At 42.4% G+C, this 15,823-nt stretch overlaps 1 protein-coding gene across 1 annotated transcript in view; it reads right to left on the bottom strand.

Moving 5' to 3' along the window:
- The window catches only part of TMPRSS15 (transmembrane serine protease 15), a 1,384,111-nt gene that overhangs the window by 1,007,560 nt on the left and 360,728 nt on the right, over positions 1-15,823 (bottom strand). The window lies entirely within an intron of this gene.

Here is a 15,823-nt window from a genome sequence, read left to right as displayed (position 1 = left end):
ACCCCTTTGTTCCAAACACCATAGAGAGCGAGTCCAGCCAGATTACTATGACTGTATGTTGATTGCTGATTGCTGATTGCTGATTGCTTGGCTACAGCTGCTTGCTTAGACAGCTGAACCCCTGATCCATATGGGGATTGTGTCTCTCTAGACTACAGGCTTCTTTCTCCAGGTATGAGAGATGATGTTCTCCCAGGGGGAAACCTGAAGGGCAGGTTTGGCTTAGTATGCTGTGCTCATAGATAGCGTAGGTGGGAGGATTATAGATCTCTCCCTTTTGACAGTATGGTGGACTGTTTCTGCGCTTTACACTTTTAGTCACATGATTGCTTATATTGTGTTTTGTCATCCTAGTTGTTGCTATAAATGCTATTTCATCCAAGATGCAGTTATTTCAATAAATGCTTATTGAAATATATTCTGCCTTTGTTGTCTTTGCCCGTGTGAGACTTTTTGGTAACCGAGAGAAAGGGATGAGATCTGATTTACCATGATTCCCATGAGGAGTCTTTCTTGTCATGTGCCCGGTAACCACAATCATCTCGGCCAGAGATGAGGTGCTGCCAGTTAGCCGGAAACCCTGGATTAGGCCGACAGGTGTCACATGGTGTGGAATAGTAGTCAGTACTCACAACCCAGGAGATCCCGCTGCCTGAATCCAGTAGCCTCATTAGCAAAATGAGAACCTACACGACATGCGCAGAGCCTGTAAATTAAATGCTACTTTTGGTTCTTCAGCTCTCATTATGCCACCTACTGAAGTAGACCTTTAAACATGTCTCAGGTCTACCACTGCAGAAACTGTATGTGCAATTTCACTGCCATGTCAACTAGACATTTAAAACCATTGCCAAGCCTTACACTCCACTTTTAGTATACATAAGACACCCCTAAGATAGGCCCTAGGTAGCCTATAGGGCAGGGTATTATGTAAGCAAAAGACAGGACATATACTTTTTAGTTTTGCATGTCCTGGTAGTGAAAACTCTCATATTCATTTTTTTACTACTGTGAGGCCCACCTCTCTCATATGATACCACATATGATACCACTGGGGATTCCTTAATAGATGTATTCAATGTAGTTCCTGATTGGAAGAAGGTAGAGCTGTCAAGTTTAGTACCTATGGAATTGCAGTGATAAATCCTCTTTACTGGTAAAGTTGAATGCATCATTACAATTTTTTAAATGTCACCTTTAGATAGTTGTAAACACAGAAAAGGTGTGGGGTGCTGATAGAGAGAACTGGACTTTTTTGGCAGGTGCATCTACTGGTTGCGTCCTTTGGAGTTAGTGTGACTATAAGGGGCAACCCTCCTCCATTAAATTCCAGACCAGAGGCTAAACTTATTTTTTCACAGGGCCTCCCACAAAGAAATTCAGGCAGGCCCCATATATATAATCTTTTTGAGCACTTTTCATATCATCGGCGTGTAATCTTGCTCTCCATCCTGTAGGGATCCCCGAACATAATGAATGCCCCAGACCTTCCAGCGCTTAGCGCGGGCAGGAACATGTTGGTCCCCTATTTTTAGACCGCTTGAGTGATCATTCTCAATGGAATCTCTACACTTGTTTTTATTCTTACCTACAAACACCTACATTAAAAAATCCTCAAACAAAACAGGTGATTTGTAAGGTAATTTTATTATTATTATTCACAAATCTTCATCTGGATCCCTTGTATTATCGAGCTAGATCAAATCTCAGCACTCCCTCTGCAGTTCTTTTAACAACAAGGTTGAGTCCGCCCAGGTAGTATCATCTTACCTGGGTGGGGCTAGGTGGTCATATGATGAAGCATGACACTATAATGTGTGTGAGACCACCTAGTCCGTAAAGGGAACTCCCTCAATGGTACAACCACTCTTCACACTTGTACCTTGCTTGGAGATTACGTGCCCAACTAGCGCTTCCTGAACAGGGCCAGAAAAGTCCAGTTCTCTCTATCAGCACCTCACACCTTTTGTGTGTTTACAGTTTCTAGTTCAAACGGAGTCTGTGTGGGGTTGAATCACTCCCGATACTCTCTTCTTGTGTTTCAATACCTTTAGATAGTTGCCATTTTTCTGCTCTAAGCAATGTGTGCCTGCTGCCTGCCTCCAATACACGTCTGCGGTGGGTGAACGCAGGGCCTTGCGCATTCCCTCTAGACAGCCACACACAATGGGAGTTTCGGTGTGACTTGATGGGCTATAGTGGGCCATTAGCTGGCTTGGTGGGGGCAGAGCTTAGCACTGCCTCACTTACACCTGAATAAGCCTGTCCTGTCCACCCAGAATAGGGCTTAACAACCCTTCATTGTCACTCCAGCCAGGTTAGTGCTAGGGCATCTGTGCACTTCAAAATCATACCTCTTGAAGCTTCTCCCACCTTCCAGAACCAGGGCACCAAAGTATAAATATCGGACCTCAGACAGCACCACTTCTGTACACTTATGGACCTGTGGATACTGTGCCAGGAAGAAGGGCTATTGTGCTGCTGAAAGGACTGGCACTCTCCTGGAATGCTACTTTGCCGAGCTCCTGCTTTGCTGTGCTGAGCTGTAGCTGCTGCCCTTTGCCTAGGAGTGAGAATGACTTGACCTACATCTCTACAACTGAGAACCCAGAGTGACTCCCAGGGTCAACTGAATGGCATCCTGTTTTCTGAAGTCTCAGTGACACAAAAGACTTCCAACCAAACTGCTCCTTGACCTGGACTCTGCCATCTGCGAGTCTTCCCTGCCAAGCAGTACCACCCCAGTCCTGGACCCTTGGAAGTGTGCCTAAGGTGTTTGCCATTTGTGGTCCTCACTGGATCCGCAGCAAAGCCTTGAAAGGCAACCCTGAGCAGACCGTGCACCGGGATGTAAGGTACTGTGCTCCACAGGCCTAAATGGGTCCCTATATCTTGCCCCTCGCTCAATCGTGGTCATCTTGAACTCTTGACTTTTTCACAGTCCCACGCAAGCAGATAAACAAGCTTTGTGCTTTTATGCACTATCTTCACCTAAATCTTTAAAATTGCATATCTCAGAATCTACTTATTAGATTTTTGTTGTTTTGGTCTTGTTTTATTTATAGAAATATTCTCCATTTTCCTAAACCAGAATAGTGTCTTTTTGCAGTGTTTTCACTGTATTAAATGTTGCACAAATACTTTACACATTGCCTCAAGATAAGCCTGACTGTTCTGTGCCAAGCTACCAGAGGGTGAGCATAAGTTAATTTAGGGTGTTTATCTGACTTACTCAGACTAGGATTGTGGTCCCTATTTGAAAAGGGTGAATACCTTTTCCAAATAGAGACTGAATTTCTAACAAAATGTTTTCAACGGGTCAAAAGATCAACAACTGATTATTTACTTTTCTGCAGATCCCTGTATCAGACATAAATATCCCCATCAACAGACATCTCCAGAATGGGGCTGGAGAAACCTGTTTCTCACTCAGTAGGTTGAATCCAACTGAAGCAAAGGTTATACTGGATCTGAATGCATGGCTGAATGCTTGACAGATTGACCCCTTGACACTCACATGCTCAGACAACTGTGAAAAACCTAGGAATTCAACACACAAGACAGTATGGCCATAGGAAAAACAAAGCTCCAAGCCTAGCTTGCTGCTTAGGTTTAATCTCTCTAACTTAATCTAAACTAATTTGAGACTACTGCCATCTCATTCACCACAATGCTTCCCAAAGAAGCAAAGAAGGATCTATGGTGCTCTATCTTGGCAAGGAGGGAGTTAGATTAAACACAGCAAACTTTTGGGAAAAAGTGAACAGGTAAAGTGAACCTCAGGCTCAGCCAAGATGCATTCAACCTTGAATTCTACCAGAAGTGCTTCTGATCTCTTTGGAAGCATATTTATGGTGAGCCAATAGCACACACAACTGCTGAGTAAGTAAATGTAAGTCATTTAATAACTGCTTTCTATACCCTCACCAGAAGCATTAAATTACTTGCTAGTAAGAAATGGAAAATCATAGGAATGTAGTGCTGTTATTTATAATAAGACAAGATCTGCACTGTACACAGATAAAACCTTGTGACCCAGTTATCCACTGCAATACTAGTGACTTCAGAACACCATAAACTACAGTTTCAAGGCCAGAAGGGAGAAGAGGACACCATCCAAATGTAAAACGTTTGATAGAGGTATCCAGGAACTATGGAAATCAACAACAAAGACAATCACTTTGAATTAGTAACACCACAAGTGGCTTGATGTACATACTGTAAAAACAAAGAGTGTATACTCCTGTGAACCACCATACATTTGGTGCTAGATAGACTGAAGCTTATAATCTATCCATGATATCAGGTATTCATGTTTTTTCTCACAAACAGGTTGGGATCTCAGAAGTTGACCCACATAGCCAAGATTGTGGAAAGACACAAAACAAGTATACATCTGTCATCTCAGTAATTCCGCAAACTGTGTTTAAAACATTACGTTTTCATTACCTCTGTTCTTCACATCCTACAGTCCTGAGTTTAAATCCTTGGTTCTCCCAAGAACACTTGGGGGAATTCTAGCCTTCCAAAAATTCTGGAGTTTATAAAAATGATTACATTAGTCAAATAATTTATAACAAATAAGAGCTAAACTCATATTAGAGATTATCTAGCAGAACAAAGTAAATAGTCAAATCTATTGGTTTGATCAGTTCCTTTGAGCAATCAAACATTCATCTTCCCATTTACTTCTCAATTTATTAAGAAGGTTAGAATGTCAAATAATCCCCTCTTGCAGATTTTGTCCAAGAGAAAAATGGTAGAGGTGTACAAATAACAGAAGCAATTATGAATGCGATACCATTAGTAGAGGCAACAGCTGCTTTGACAGAAGTGTCCTAGTGCTTAGTCCAGCGACATCATAGAGAAATAGAATTAGATTCGACCTCCCTGTGAGGGAGGTTTTCAATCCTGATTTAATATCATGTTTTGAGTCAGTTTTTCTTTCTGCAAAAAAAGTTCACAGTTTTGCTGCCAGAAAATAGACTGCATGATCTTTCTTTGTGAATTTTGAGATGCAAACCCAGGCCTGATTAAAGAAGTTCTCTGCTTGGAGTGTACTACCTGAGCCTACTGTGCAAGCACTGAGGCCAATTTTTATGCAGAGCTCTGAAGGTGATTAGTTTGACCTTGAATGTAATCCTTTGATCAACGGGATGCCAATGCAGATGCTTGCGATTCCCCTTAGTAGACATTCTGAAACAATTGTAACATGTTTTCTAGCCCTGATGGTAACTCTAAATTGAGAACATTTGGATAATTCAGGCTGGTGGTCACAAGTGTATGCACAATAATGTGTTTAAAGACTTAAGGATCCCAAACAAAAGGCAGTAATTACTCTTACTTATGGTTTGAAGGAAAGTTCCCTATCAAATTGCATTCTTACATTTCTTGATTCAAAATTTACTGACTAGAGGCTTTCCAAGATCTTTGGGTCACAAACTTTAATTTTAGTATCCACTGAGAAAGATTGCTGAATATCAAAACTTCTGATTAGTCAGAATTCAAGTTTGAGGCTGTTGGTTTGCATCCATCTGGACACCACTGACAGCCAGGGATTTCTCCATCATGGAGTTCTCAATCTGCTGGAGAACCAGTCTCAGTTGGGTATCATCAGAGTGGGAAAGGTTAGACCTGGCATCCTTGGTGTGGTCTCCCCTGTCTTTTATTGCCTCTGCTTCCCATGATTCGATTGTGTGCTGGACTTTGTTTTTGCTTTTTGTGGTACTCTGGGCATTTTACCACTGCTGACCAGTGCTAAAGTGCAAGTGCTCCTGTGTAAAATGTATGTGTAATTGGCTGCCCATGGTTGGCGTATTTGATTTATTAGTTAGTCCCTAGTAAAGTGCACTGGAGGTGCCTGGGGCTTGTAAATCAAATACTACTAGTGGGCCTGCAGCACTGGTTGTGCCACCCACATTAGTGGCCCTGTAAACAAGGCTCAGACCAGCCACTGCAGTGTCTGTGTGTGCAGTTTTAAATTACCAATTCGACCTGGCAAGCGTACACCCCTAAGGAAGGCCCTAGTTAGCCCCATGGGCAGGGTGCAGTGTATGTTAAAGGTGGGACATGTACTGGTGTGTTTTACATGCCCTGACAGTGAAATACTGCCAAATTCGGTTTTTACTGTTACAAAGCCTACTCTGCCATAGGTTAACATGGGGGATGCCTTTAAATCATATTTAAGTGCAGATTCCCTTTGGGTGCAAATAGAAATGTGGAGTTTGGTGCCTCTGAATTCACAATTTAAAAATTCATCTTTGGGTAAAATTGTTTTTTACATTGTCAGTTTGAAAATGGCAATTTTAGAAATGGGGCATTTTCTTGCTTAAACCATTCTGTGACTCTGCCTGTTTGTGGATTCCCTGTCTGGGTCACACTGACCGTTGGGCTGTTTGTGAATCCCCTCTAGTCAGTGAGCCAAAGGGACCTGGGGTGTAGTCTGCCTATCCTAATGGGCCATCTGAGCTAGAGTGGAGGAAAGAGTGGTCACTTACACCTGAATGGGCTGTGCCTGCCCTCATACAATGCAGTCTCCAAACCCTGGTGTGAGTCTAGAACCTGGCCAGGGCAAGGCAGGATCTTGTCAACAACAGAGACTTTTCTTTGAAGTTTGACAACTTCAAGGGCAGAAAGGGGTATAGGAAGTGGACCCAAAACCCCACATTTTCAGATTACTTCTGAGAGCAAGAGGAACCTCTGCCAAGGAGAAGAGCTGAAGAGCTGAGGAAAATTGCTGCCTCTGCCTGTGAATGTGCTTTGTTAGGCTATCCTGTAGGTGCTGTTTCTGCCTCTGAAAGGGGACAAAGCCTGGACTTTGTTGTGCATTCCTGCTTGAGAAGAATCTCTAAGGGCTTGAACTAAGCTTGCTTCCTGTTTTGAAGACTCAGGGCCATCAAAGACTTCCTCTGCCAGCACCTGGACTCTCAGCTGAGACTCCTGCCCTGGCAAGTGATGTCTTATCCAGTCCCTCGGCTCCTGAGAGGTGAAGATGGCAGAACAAGGACTGAAATCCAAGCACAGAACCCCGTGTGAGGACATTTATGATGCACCACCTTCAACGCAGCTGAAAAACATCAGGTCACCCGCTTTGTGGCAAAAATCGATGCAGCACCTGCATCGCGGCTGGGAGATCGACACATTGCGGCTGGAGAAACGATGCAACACACACTTGAGGCTGCTGATAATGCAAACCACATGCACTGCAGTTTCCTAACATGGTGCAACCGGATTTCTCATGCATTGTCAAAGTCATCATGAACCTGTGCGGATCCGAGGTGCCCCATCCGGAAATCAATGCATCACTCTCTTGCGAGGGAGAAAAACGATGCATCGCCTACCCGACCGGAGAAGAAACGATGCACGGCCTCACTTGCTAGTAAGGAATTGACGCGTTGTTGACTTTTTCAATGCACGCTCACCCGTGTGGCTTTATTTTTACACAAACCAGGCACTTTGTGTAAAATCAACATTTCCATTGTTTTCTATGGAGTAAGACTCTTATTCTTTTGAAAATTCAGATCTTGACTTGAGTATGCTGGATTTTTGTTGTTTTGGTCTTGATTGATTTAGATAAACATTACCTCTTTTACGAAACTGGTGTGGTGTCCATTTTGTAGTGTTTTCACTGTATTACTGTGGGTGTTGGTGCAAATAATTTACACATTGCTTCTGAGTTAAGCCTGCCTGCTCTTGCCACGCTACCAAGGAGGTGAATGGGGGTTAACCAGGTGTGTTTCTCCTTTGCCCTGACTAGAGTGAGGTTACTTGCTTGAACAGGGAGTAACTTGACTGCCAAACAAAGACCCTATTTCTAACAGGAAAGTTTATTAAAACCTCACCATTCCACTTCCTTTACCAGAGGTGAGATATTAATGGTAAAGAGAAATGGGCTATGCGCAGGGCCTTGTGGAACCCCATATCTCGATTCCTTATAACAGGACGTGAAAGGATGGAGAAAGACCACCTGGAGTATTGAGGATGGGCATGAGAAGAGGACTAGAAAGTGGTCTGATCAGGTAAGTGTATTTTGTTTTTCTGTAACAAGAGAGGGTACATTTGTAAAAATGAGGTGTAACATATTCCCATTTTTATGGGTAGGAACCAACACTCTTTAAAGGAGGTGAAGATCAGCCAGTCTCCATCAACAGCCCAGCCTCTCTACAATTGGTGTTGTCTATATGGACATTATAGTCCGCCGACACTGTAAAAGTAGCATACTGGATGTACAGAGGGACAACTGTCTTAACAAGCAACTCATTAGCGATAAATTAAAGCTTCCGAGCATGAAAAGGTATCAGTTAACTTAAATAAGAAGATAAGTCCCTCTGTCTTCCCTAGGCCCTCTAAACTCTGTGGTACAAGGAAAATTTGAGTTATAGATCACTGCCACCCCTCCTCCAGTTCGGGTTTCCTGTTCCAGGTGTAAGATAAAGTAACCTTCCATAATGGCAAGTGAAATGTCAGGTCCAAAGTTTAATTAAGTAGACCCTTACCAGCTGACCACTGGAGTGCCCTTCCAAGTAGGGTTTTTAATCATCATTCCCCATTACATCTATCCATTGTCGCTCAGCTGGCCCATTACTCTGTACTATAATTATCTGACATTCTTGACATGTTAACATTTTGTTGTTATGCAAAAGCTTGAAAGTCGAGTTGCTGCAATGACAGTGGTACCTCTCTGCAGCAGCAAATCTTCTTCATGCCACTGCGCGTCATTAAATGGGGACGGGAGGTGATGCACACCATGGTAATCCAACACTAGTGCACACAAGTTAGAAAATGACACCTCTGGGTGGAACCAAGAAAAATAGCTGCAGAGCCCAAAGATGTCTTCCCTAAAAAAAAAAGATTCACCAAACAACAGCTCACTTCCTCTCAGAACTCAGGGACTTTAATCAACTTCACACGCTGCACTAAGGTCATTTCTAAAACATTTTTAATTATATCTCAAAGAAACAAGATGGACATACATTGTATAACATCAGGGGGTCTGAACTATAATAATGAATGATGCTGTGGTAAAAGGAGAAATAATTGAACCTAGACAATCTTCCCTCTGAAGGAGAACACAACTAAGTCAAGACAAATGTCGACCTTTTTGCGCCTCATCATTAGGGTGCACCCTTAGTCCTATGGCACAACTATCAGCTGAGGTGTGGCTAGTTAGGATAGGTTAAGGACACCCAGAGCCTTAAGCTACACCCAGAGGTGTGACAGATCTGACACTTCATATCTGATAGGTGACTGCCCACACACAAGGCATACTGAAGCTATTGCATTTTTTAGCAGATGTATGATTTGTTTGTGATTTATAATTCTGCTTCAATGTAACAGCTATGCTTGATTTCTTTGTGTCACAGCAAGCAAGATATTAGCACCATACCTGTCCCCTGATTCTATCCACAATCACCATTCAAGGTAGACGCAGTACCATCTGCCAAAGATCCTCACTTTTCCATGTCCCAACTGCCTCTCAATCCGTGCTGTGAAGGGGTCCATTGTGTCTGAGTAATTCATTTTGTGCAAAAAAAGCTAGTGTTAGGTTCCTCTGTTTGACAGAAGGTGTGACCTCTGCTTGGGGAAGATCTTTCCTACAGCGAATTGCATTGCAAGACTTTGAAGCCACGATCTGGCCACTGTATTGGAAGGAGTGATTATGGATGATGTGAGATACATAGACCTGAAAGGCAGAGGATCCAATAGGGGAGTGGGGATTCGCCCTTGGCTCACACTATTGCTAAAGTTAAAATAAGCAACATGTCTGATTATATAGGCAAGAAGTGTAGATAATCTAAATGTTTTCAGTATTTGCCTAGTAAAATTTGCCAAAATATATTAAGCTCTAAAATGTTGCACACTACAATACAGTCCAATGCACCCTGTCACTGTCACCGGATAAAACGTCTTCATTAAGCTGGCACTCTGGATTTAAACTTTTTACTGCTTTGGAAAAGATTTCTTCCTATTTACAACTGAGACAACAAACTTTGAATAAAATTAAAACATTAAGGGCCTGATTCTAACTTTGGAGGACGGTGTTAAACCGTCCCAAAAGTGGCGGATATACCACCTACCGTATTACGAGTCCATTATATCCTATGGAACTCGTAATACGGTAGGTGGTATATCCGCCACTTTTGGGACGGTTTAACACCGTCCTCCAAAGTTAGAATCAGGCCCTAAATCTGGCTAGGAGCTGGTTAGCAGACACGACCTGTAAAAACTCCCAAAAAAAGCAATACAATTATATAGATGTAACACCACATTTGTCATCCAGCCAGAAACTATAAGACTGAAGGTATACCAAAATGTGGAGAATATTTGCTTCATGCTAAATTTTTTAAGACGATTCAGGCCATTTTACACATTTCATTCAGCATTTCACTCGAAGATAATCTCATACACTGAATCAAAAATGAAATGCTAATTGTCCTTCCTCCATTTTATTGCCACCTGTTAATCTGTGTCTTACATTTTTTTTCAAGTCTCATCCTTATAACAGGAAGCTTTTACCACATAATTACAGTCTTTCATAAGCTTCACTGGCTATCCCTTTTTATAGGAATTACATTCAGGCTGTTCTGTGTTAGCCGAAAATCCCTCCATACCATTTATGGAGTTTACTGACTAACTTGCAAGGTTTAAGTATTATGGCAGCAGAACTTCCTTGCAAGTTCAAGCACTGACATTTAAACTTAAACAATCAGACTATCCTCAGAGCAATAGCACCTTGTAGGAACTCTATTCCCATCCGGAACAATAGCCTCTGATGCTTTAAATGGGAGCAACAATTATCCACATTCACTGGTTCCTGAAAGAAGAGGTAATACGTGTAGGCCGTGAGGAGATGTAGAAACACTCCATCCTGAAAGTTTTAGCAACAGGATATTTCACTTTATAAATATGGAACAAATAGGCAGTAGCAACGTTATCACAATCAGCAAGTTCATACATTCTTCTGGGTTTTTGGTTAGGTAAACATAAATGTTCAATATTTGTGCATTTATGGGAATGGTGTTGCGAAGGACCTTTGCTGCTATCAAGCATTTGCAACATTTCACAGATGTAATAAGATATTACCAATAATGAAATGCAGTGTTAACATTTCTTAAACTCTGAGGTAATGGTAGGAATGTGCAATGATTCTAACACCAGTATTATCGCTGTATTCTAAATTAGGCTGTTATATGTTTCATGGTTATTCGTTATGATTACTAAATGCACTCTGCCACTGGTGTGTACTGCTATTTATTTGCCCATTCTCCTTCATACTCTCAACCTTGACGTCCCCTCCTTCCTTCTCTCTTACTTTCCCGCCTCAATTGTGCTATTTGTAAGAGATTAAGGGCCCTTTTTACGAGGAAATGGTAGAGCACAGAGCTGTGTCAAATTTGGCAGCGCTGTGCGCCAATGTTTAAAAAATGCAGGGATACACTGTTTTTACAACAATACGGCACATCCTGTGTTTTCTCTTACGCCGGTGCTAAAATTAGCTGCCTAGCGCCAACGCAGGAACCCTTGCACCATAGTGCAAAGGTGCCTGCATTGCAGGGAATAATTGTTTATGTGCAGGAAGGTGTCCCTTCCTGCACATAAACAATCATTAATGGCATTTTGCTCTTTCCATTTATGCTGCAGAATGCAGCACACATAGCAAAAGAAAAAATGAGGAGAAATAAGTGTTTCTCCTTGTTGCACCACTCTAACGCAGCCCCCAAGCTTGCATTAGTTTTGGTGCTGCCTCAGGTTTACGATTTTTCTTAAAGCTGAGGCAGTGCCAAAAGCAATGGGTGTTGCATTGAAACGCCCACAGCAACACGCATTGCACACCCCTCTGCCTCAGAAAACTACATCGGGCCCATATTTACAAGGTGGGGTTAAGTCATGCAAAGTGGTTTAGCGCTGCCTTGTAAATATGGAAAATGGAAAAGCGCCACCTGAGCATCACTGGCGCTAGGGGCTTGTAAATGAGCCCCTAAGTTACACATTCTGTCATGTGTCCTGATATCTATCCATGTGGAGTTTTACTATTTAGGCACTGTCATGCTTGGTGAGTCGTATCAGAAATGCATGTATTAAGACAGTTCCTACTGTGAGCAATTCAGCTTTGAGTTCGTCTTTTAAGTGCAAACAACAGGAACAATGATAATTATGAAGGTGTGGGCGTACAGGAACAACTGCTTATCAGGGGGTTACGAATCCTTCTCGATCACTAGGAAGGAAAGACCTTTGAAATCTGTCCTTTGAAATGCTGCATGCTTGTGATCTGCAGAAGAACACCCCGATGATTAATCAGCACAGGTTCTGAGTCTCTGAAATCAAAAGAGGTGCGTTTGCCAGCATGCAGGTCTGATTCCTATCGGGATTGCAGGATGACTATGAAGGCTGTGACCTGAGCCGCGGCCTCGCAGTATGAAACTGATTATTTTTTTCCATTTCCTGACATCTCTAAAAAAGAAATACAGGTACAGAAGAACAGCTTCATACACAGAAAAATGAAAGGGAAAAGGAAGGTGGAAACTGCCTGCCACATTTATTGAGTTTTCAGAAATAGTTATGTGTAAATTTCTTTTGAGCCTCTTTTTATATGAACAGAAACAGCAGAGTTTCAATCAAAGGTGTCATTACTCTTTGTACACTTGTCTTGTACTCGGTACGGCATTGTTCACTTCACTTTCTGTAACCCAGCTTGTCTACGTTATTAAATGGAAGGATTCTATGAATGCACAGAAGAGTATCCTTTAGAAATATACATATAGGTTATTAATATCGTTTAGAGAGAAGCCAATGACAATCCAGGTATATATACTGTTACAGGTATGGTCCCAATATTTTTTGAATATTTTTATCTAAGCCTTGTGACTATCAGTTCATCCTTACTTAGATATTTATTAAAGCCTTCAAATTTGTTACAAAGCACATTGCTGAAGAACTCTAAAAATGCTGTTAGACACTGAACCACATTGGAACTGGCTCTTACTGACGATGTCGGCCTCTGCCTAACCCAGTATTAAGAGGCATGAAATAACTCAGTATGTGTTATTATTGCATGTAATGTCACTTTAGCTGACATTCCCGGTCAACCTGACCGAACGTTTAGAATCATAACAATACATAATTTGAGAATATTATGCATAATTCTGTACACTAACACTTGTTATTCACCACTGAATTTCATACGATGTCTGCAGCGAAATTCCATAGTATTGCTACATCCTGGAATTACCAAAATCTGCTTTATCAGTAATAAAAGAAGATCTAAAGCACAGGTTGAAAGGAAGGCAAATGTGTTTTAATTTTTTAGTTTCTAACTTTGACAATCTGAACTCGCGTTCAAATACATTGTGGAATCCAACATTTACACGATTGCACCATTGTCAGTGACTAGCAGGGAAGAGGTTCACGTCCAAGGGTATGGTTGAGAACAGGTTTATTTAGATACTGCAGTACAACAGAAACGACCCATCCATATCAGCTGCAGGAGACCAACTCACTCGCATCATTTTACCTTTGCCTAGATTCTCCCTTAAGGTTCTAAGTTCTATCAAGTTCTAAACCTAACATTCTTATTTAAAGAAAAAGACAAGGCACCACACAGGCAGGATACCACACTAGCTTTATGTCCCCTGGGAGTAATTGTTTTGTGTTTGTCTTTTTCAATAAGGCTCCGACCTTAAGATAAACCAGGCAGGATTATAAGCATTTTGCCAATGTGCTGCTTGACTTGCGATGTAGAATGCACATTTCCCCCCATAAATTCAATTCACAGGAAATGGTTAGTTGAACTGAACAACCATCCAATCATATAATACTCTTTTTTTCCCTAAAAACATAAACTTCAAATAGAAAATAAGGTCTGTGTGTCCATCTCCCTCAGTGTGTGTTATACATAAAACTACAGTCAATTTGCTACCTGTTATTATTATGTATAGCTGTCTCTGGAAAATGGCTCAATAAAGTAAATGTGTGCTGCTGACATCTACTATGATGTAAAAGTTAAAGGTTTGGGGGCATATTTATACTCCGTTTGCGCCGAATTTGCGTCGTTTTTTCCGACGCAAATTCGGCGCAAAACTAACGCCATATTTATACTTTGGCGTTAGACACGTCTAGCGCCAAAGTATGAGGAAAGAGCGTCATTTTTTTGCGTGAACGCCTTCCTTGCGTTAATGAGATGCAAGGTAGGCGTTCCCGTCTAAAAAAATGACTGCGACGCAAATGCGTCGTATTTATACTCCCGGGCAAAAATCACGCCCGGGAGTGGGCGGGGCAAAAAACCCCGCATTTGCGCCGGATTTTAGCGCCTGGGTCAGGGCAGGCGTTAAGGGACCTGTGGGCTCAAAATGAGCCCAAAGCTGCCCTCCCATGCCCCCAGGGACCCCCCCTGCCACCCTAGCCCACCACAGGAGGACACCCAAGGATGGAGGGACCCATCCCAGGGACATTCAGGTAAGTTCAGGTAAGTATAATTTTTTATTTTTTTTATATTTTTTTTTGGCATAGGGGGGCCTGATTTGTGCCCCCCTACATGCCTCAATGCCCAATGACCATGCCCAGGGGACATAAGTCCCCTGGGCAATGGCCATTGGGCAAGGGGGCATGACTCCTGTCTTTACTAAGACAGGAGTCATGTAAATGGCGTCTGGGCGTCGTTAAAAATGGCGCAAATCGGGTGGAGGCGATTTTTTGGCGTCAACCTGACTTGCACCATTTTAAGACGCCCTAACGCCATTTTCCCCAACGCCGGCGCTGCCTGGTGTACGCGCCGGTCTGCTAGCGCCGGCTAACGCCATTCAATAAATACGGCGCCCGCATGGCGCTTCAGAATGGCGTTAGCCGGCGCAAAACTTTTTGACGCTAAACTGCATTAGCGCAGTTTAGCGTCAAAAAGTATAAATACGGGCCTTGATTCCTTGCATGGCCAGCTTGGCTATTTATCCTCCCATTGTTAACAAATTAAGGGATTTTACACTGGACAACTGAAATACTTCAAAATTGTAGAAATGTGATATGAGGTCCAGAATAAAACAAAGATAAAACAAACGTTGACAAAACTAATTGGTCTGACACTTTCTGCCATCCTTTTGGCTTTGCCAATGTTTTTTGTACTTTTTGTGGCTTTTGTAAAACTTTGTGGTTGGAGAATCAGTGGGGCTGTGCTAATGTAAAAATATATATAAAATCAAAAATATTTTCTTTCTCAAAAATTTCACATTTCCATAGTAGCCCTTGCTGCTCAAGGAAACTACTTTCTGCAAGTGTGTACTCTCTATAAAAGAGCAGAATGCTGTCACTGACAGTAAAATTAACCAATGACTAAAGTGGGCTCACTAAGGGGGTGATTATGACCCCGGCAGTTGGTGGAATAGTGGAGGTATTACTGCCAACAGGCTGGCGGTACCTATCTCCACTATTATGAAATTGGCGGTTTGGCCAAAGCCAAATCGCCAATGTACCACACCGACCGCCACAGTGGTAACGCCCACTGGGCTGGAGACTACAGTCAAAACACATACAGAGAGTCAGGGAGAGAACAAAAAAGAGCAAACCAGAAGGAAACAACCCATACTTTCTCCCTACATATAGAACCAGAAACACAAACGAGTATGGGGTTCACCTATATTGAGGAGCTACTAACAGGGGGAGTGTCCCCTGGGGCTCCTTGAACTCACTAAATGAGGTGGTGGTGTTTAAGAACTGTGCAGGATCGTGTAGTGAAGGTGGGGGGTTTCCTTTATGGACAATGTGGTCTCACACACTATATAGTGTCATGCTTCATCATATGACCACCTAGCCCCACCCAGGTAGGACAGTGCCACCT

Source organism: Pleurodeles waltl, chromosome 8, assembly GCF_031143425.1.
Source record: "Pleurodeles waltl isolate 20211129_DDA chromosome 8, aPleWal1.hap1.20221129, whole genome shotgun sequence".
In the NCBI taxonomy this organism is placed as follows: Eukaryota; Metazoa; Chordata; class Amphibia; order Caudata; family Salamandridae; genus Pleurodeles; species Pleurodeles waltl.
The sequence above is the reverse complement of the archived record's forward strand: the minus strand, read 5'-3'. Positions and strand labels throughout refer to the sequence as shown.